Here is a 5,000-nt window from a genome sequence, read left to right on the forward strand (position 1 = left end):
TTTGATTGCCACTCAATATTTTAAACTCGTTTTCAATTATATACCCATAATTTATGATGTTAAGAGGAAGTTTCATTATATTATATCATTATTACTTAGTGTAGGTAGCCTAGCTATATCGATAAATATTGAATATTTTTATTGTTCCTTGTTTGAAAATCAAATATATGTAGACGCCGCGCGTTTCGATCCACGAACCGGACAGGGGGCAGTTCAGTCTCCCTAGTCGAAACCGTATATAGTAAGTACCACTGGCGAGGTGTTTAATACACGAACTGACTGACTATACACTGAAAAATATTTCGTTATATTCCTTTTTGTTAATTTGTTTTACGGTGGAAAATGGATTTTTTTTTTAATATTATCACAACAGAATTGAAGGATTACTTTTAATTTGAGTAAATATAGATTTTTAGAAAATTAAAAATAAAAAAAACCATAGTAGCAGCGCGGTACGGTAAGATTCGATACACGAACTGGAAGTCTCCCTTCTAAGATTATTACGACACTTGCGTGTGCGCGCTAATGCACCGTCCGTCTAAACCAAGCCCACGCCCACGCCCACGCCCACGCCTGCGCCTTTTTTTTATGACTATTATTACTAAGGGGAAGTTTAATAATGTCATCATTATAAAATTACTAATAACATTCACTCTAGGTAAACATAGGCAGGGCGGTGCGGTGCGGTGCGGCGCGTTTCGATTCACGAACATGACGGGAGAGATGAGACTCTGGCGGTCGGGTGTGAATTAATACACGAACTGTTTGTCACCGCCGTCCGTATTATATACAATGCACGAACGCACACGCACCTGCCAGCCTTAATAGTGAGAGTGGGCGTGGGCGTGGGCGTGGGCATGGGCGTTGGATTGGTAGAGGGGGTGGGCGTGGGCGCGCAAATGTACCGCCCCTCTGAACCACGCGGCAATCGCCCGCAAGCATCGCGCCCACGCCCACGCCCACGCCCAAGCCCACGCCCGTTCTCGTGCAAGAGGTGTTCCTGGCGGTCCCTTTTTTCCTTTAATTGGATATTAAAAAAAAAAAAACCATTTAAATATGTTTAATTTAATTTGTTCACTAACACATTAGGCCCGTCGCGCCGCGCCACTACTATATGGGGTGGAGGTGCGAAGGTGACGGCGACGGCGACGACGAAATACCAGAGTCTAAAAGGAGTAGTATGATTGCGGCGCCACGCAAAGTGGCGTTGTTCAGACTTCTCTCTCGCGTATCTCTGCGTTAGTATTGTTGTCACGTTTCGCATTTCTCTAAAAAAAGAGGTTGTTCTCTTTTTTATTATAATATTATATTATGTTTATTTTATTTATTTATTTATTTTTATGGTATTATTTTTTAATATCATATTAATATTGTACCCCGATGAACGGCGTCGACCGACGGAATCGCGTCTGGGCAATTGTTATGGCATTAATGTGTGAGATTTTCAAGAGTGTATATTATTATCGATTGTGATATGATGTGCTCTCTCTCGGGTCGAATGTGTTAACTGTCAGAAATTCCCTCTGCGTTATTTCGTTATTACATTTCAATGTAAAATCAAACGGTCGTTAAAAGTTTATCCAGCAGCAGTTTAATATAAAAACTGTACATTCAGATGTGATATTTTTAATACAGCTCTCATAATACGGGACCGGCGTGGCGCGCTCACAATCGCAGACTGTTGCGTTCGTTTGTGCGGCTTCGCCCCCTGTGTTTTATGCGCGTGGTGTTAAAAATAATATAAAAATGGTGTTATAAAAGAAGTCTCTCAAGTACCGGGCGACGATCAAAGTGTCGTACTCGAATATGTTATAAAATCATAGCTCGCAAGAGCGTCAATGTGTGTTAAGTCTCGTTCAAAGAACCTTCAATGCTTGGGACCATGTCGCACGGCCTCCTAACGGAGGCGGTGCAACGTGAAATGTGTCCTCGTCCTGCGTGGGCGTCTGGGTTTAATAGTTCCGCTCGTCGAATGCTGACGGCGGGGCGAAACTCTCCCGTCTCGCAGCACATCATAGAATAAATTTTGTCGGGCACCGCGTCGCCGCTCTTAATAGAATGGCGCGCGACGTGCTTCGACCTTCCGTCGTGAGATGGGGCTGCAGCGCCGTGAACCGGCGCGGCGGCTCGCTCGCTACGGAAGGGGCTCGCTAACTGCGCGCCTACGTTTCCCCTTACAGCTTAACAGCTACGGGCGTTACGTGGCGTGAAGTATGTGGATAGCTCCCTGGTTGATCCTGCCAGTAGTTATATGCTTGTCTCAAAGATTAAGCCATGCATGTCTCAGTGCAAGCCGTATTAAGGCGATACCGCGAATGGCTCAATATATCAGTTTTGGTTCCTTAGATCTTACTCAGTTACTTGGATAACTGTGGTAATTCTAGAGCTAATACATGCAATCAGAACTCTGACCAGTGATGGGACGAGCGCTTTTATTAGATCAAAACCAATCGACGGAGGGCCTCGCGTCCGAAGTCGTTAATTTTGATGAATCTGGATAACTTTTGCCGATCGCATGGTCCAGTACCGGCGACGCATCTTTCAAATGTCTGCCTTATCAACTTTCGATGGTAGTTTCTGCGACTACCATGGTTGTCACGGGTAACGGGGAATCAGGGTTCGATTCCGGAGAGGGAGCCTGAGAAACGGCTACCACATCCAAGGAAGGCAGCAGGCGCGCAAATTACCCACTCCCGGCACGGGGAGGTAGTGACGAAAAATAACGATACGGGACTCTTACGAGGCCTCGTAATCGGAATGAGTACACTTTAAATATTTTAACGAGGAACAATTGGAGGGCAAGTCTGGTGCCAGCAGCCGCGGTAATTCCAGCTCCAATAGCGTATACTAAAATTGTTGCGGTTAAAAAGCTCGTAGTTGCATTTGTGCGCCGCGCTGTCGGTGCACCGCATCCGCGGTGATACTGACACGTCTGCGGAGCATATCGTCGGTGAGCCGGCGGTAAAACGCCGGTTCAATATCAAAATCCTATCGCGGTGCTCTTCGTTGAGTGTCGAGATGGGCCGACAATTTTACTTTGAACAAATTAGAGTGCTCAAAGCGGGCTCAAAATGCCGCTTGAATATTTCGTGCATGGAATAATAGAATATGATCTCGGTTCTATTTTGTTGGTTTTCAGAACTCCGAGGTAATGATTAATAGGGATAACTGGGGGCATTCGTATTGCGACGTTAGAGGTGAAATTCTTGGATCGTCGCAAGACGAACATCAGCGAAAGCATTTGCCAAAGGTGTTTTCATCAATCAAGAACGAAAGTTAGAGGTTCGAAGGCGATTAGATACCGCCCTAGTTCTAACCGTAAATATGTCATCTAGCGATCCGCCGACGTTACTACAATGGCTCGGCGGGCAGCTTCCGGGAAACCAAAGATTTTGGACTCCGGGGGGAGTATGGTTGCAAAGCTGAAACTTAAAGGAATTGACGGAAGGGCACCACCAGGAGTGGAGCCTGCGGCTTAATTTGACTCAACACGGGAAATCTCACCAGGCCCGGACACCGGAAGGATTGACAGATTAACAGCTCTTTCTTGATTCGGTGGGTGGTGGTGCATGGCCGTTCTTAGTTGGTGGAGCGATTTGTCTGGTTAATTCCGGTAACGAACGAGACTCTAGCCTGCTAAATAGGCGTCGTCATTTAGGTGTGCGCGGCTTCGGTCGCGCAACTCACTGGCGGCGTATTAAAATTCTTCTTAGAGGGACCGGCGTCTTCGAGGCGCACGAGATTGAGCAATAACAGGTCTGTGATGCCCTTAGATGTCCTGGGCCGCACGCGCGCTACACTGAAGGAATCAGCATGTTCTCCCTGGCCTAGAGGCCCGGGCAACCCGTTGAAACTCCTTCGTGCTGGGGATTGGGGTTTGCAATTATCCCCCATAAACGAGGAATTCCTAGTAAGCGCGAGTCATAAGCTCGCGTTGATTACGTCCCTGCCCTTTGTACACACCGCCCGTCGCTACTACCGATTGAATGATTTAGTGAGGTCTTCGGACCGACACGCGGTGGCTTCACGGCCGTCGGCGTTGCTGGGAAGTTGACCAAACTTGATCATTTAGAGGAAGTAAAAGTCGTAACAAGGTTTCCGTAGGGGAACCTGCGGAAGGATCATTAACGTGTAACGTCTGCACGGGTCGCCGCGGTAAACGCGCATGCGCACCCATGTTTGTACGATTATGTTAAAGACCAAACCAAAACAAAAACAAAAACCCGTCTAGTATAAGTATGACCGTCGCGATCGGTCCGCCGGACTGTCGGTTGCGTTCAGCTGTCGCCACAATGACACTAGCCAATATAATCGACGACACGGCGCGGTCCGTCGGTTGTCTTTACTCGGACACCCCAATATTGTTATCTTTATATCCGTTAAGATGAGAGTCGTTATGTTACGATCGCATTGGATATTATAGATGACAAAAAACGTTGTATAATAAATATACCATGAAACAGAAATGTTAAACTATTACCCTGGACGGTGGATCACTTGGCTCGCGGGTCGATGAAGAACGCAGTTAACTGCGCGTCATAGTGTGAACTGCAGGACACATTTGAACATCGACATTTCGAACGCACATTGCGGTCCGTGGAGAAACATCCAGGACCACTCCTGTCTGAGGGCCGGCTGCATAAAAACAAATGCCACACTGTTCGTGGGCGCGACTCAACAACCTTTCATTAGGGCGAGACGCGCGCACGGACACATGGCGGCTCCGTGAGGCTTAGCGCCAATCGGTCCGTTTAAATATATAAAATGAAATAATGTGTGCGTGTCGTTCGAGGCGCGCCAAGCTCTCGCCGGCTCGGCGCCGTTGCCGCTAGCCCGTAGCAGCAGCCGTGGGTGCAGTAGCAGCGTCGCTACGCGCGCGCACGATCGCTTCGATCGATCGACCCTTCCGTTAACGGTTAATCGATCTAGTGTCGAACGCGATACGTGCGCTATGCGTGGCGTACGCCTGCGACGCACGCACGGTGCGGGCATGCGAAACG

At 47.8% G+C, this 5,000-nt stretch overlaps 2 non-coding genes across 2 annotated transcripts; both read left to right on the plus strand.

Annotated features, from left to right (window-relative positions):
• The first annotated feature begins 2,224 nt into the window (after positions 1-2,224).
• On the plus strand, positions 2,225-4,127 carry LOC120632467. The gene has a single exon (XR_005659138.1). It is a non-coding gene; the product is annotated as a small subunit ribosomal RNA (ribosomal RNA).
• A 350-nt stretch (positions 4,128-4,477) lies between these two features.
• LOC120632443 lies at positions 4,478-4,634 on the plus strand. Its single transcript, XR_005659117.1, has one exon. It is a non-coding gene; the product is annotated as a 5.8S ribosomal RNA (ribosomal RNA).
• Positions 4,635-5,000: the final 366 nt, after the last annotated feature.

This window comes from Pararge aegeria, chromosome 19, assembly GCF_905163445.1.
Source record: "Pararge aegeria chromosome 19, ilParAegt1.1, whole genome shotgun sequence".
In the NCBI taxonomy this organism is placed as follows: domain Eukaryota; kingdom Metazoa; phylum Arthropoda; class Insecta; order Lepidoptera; family Nymphalidae; genus Pararge; species Pararge aegeria.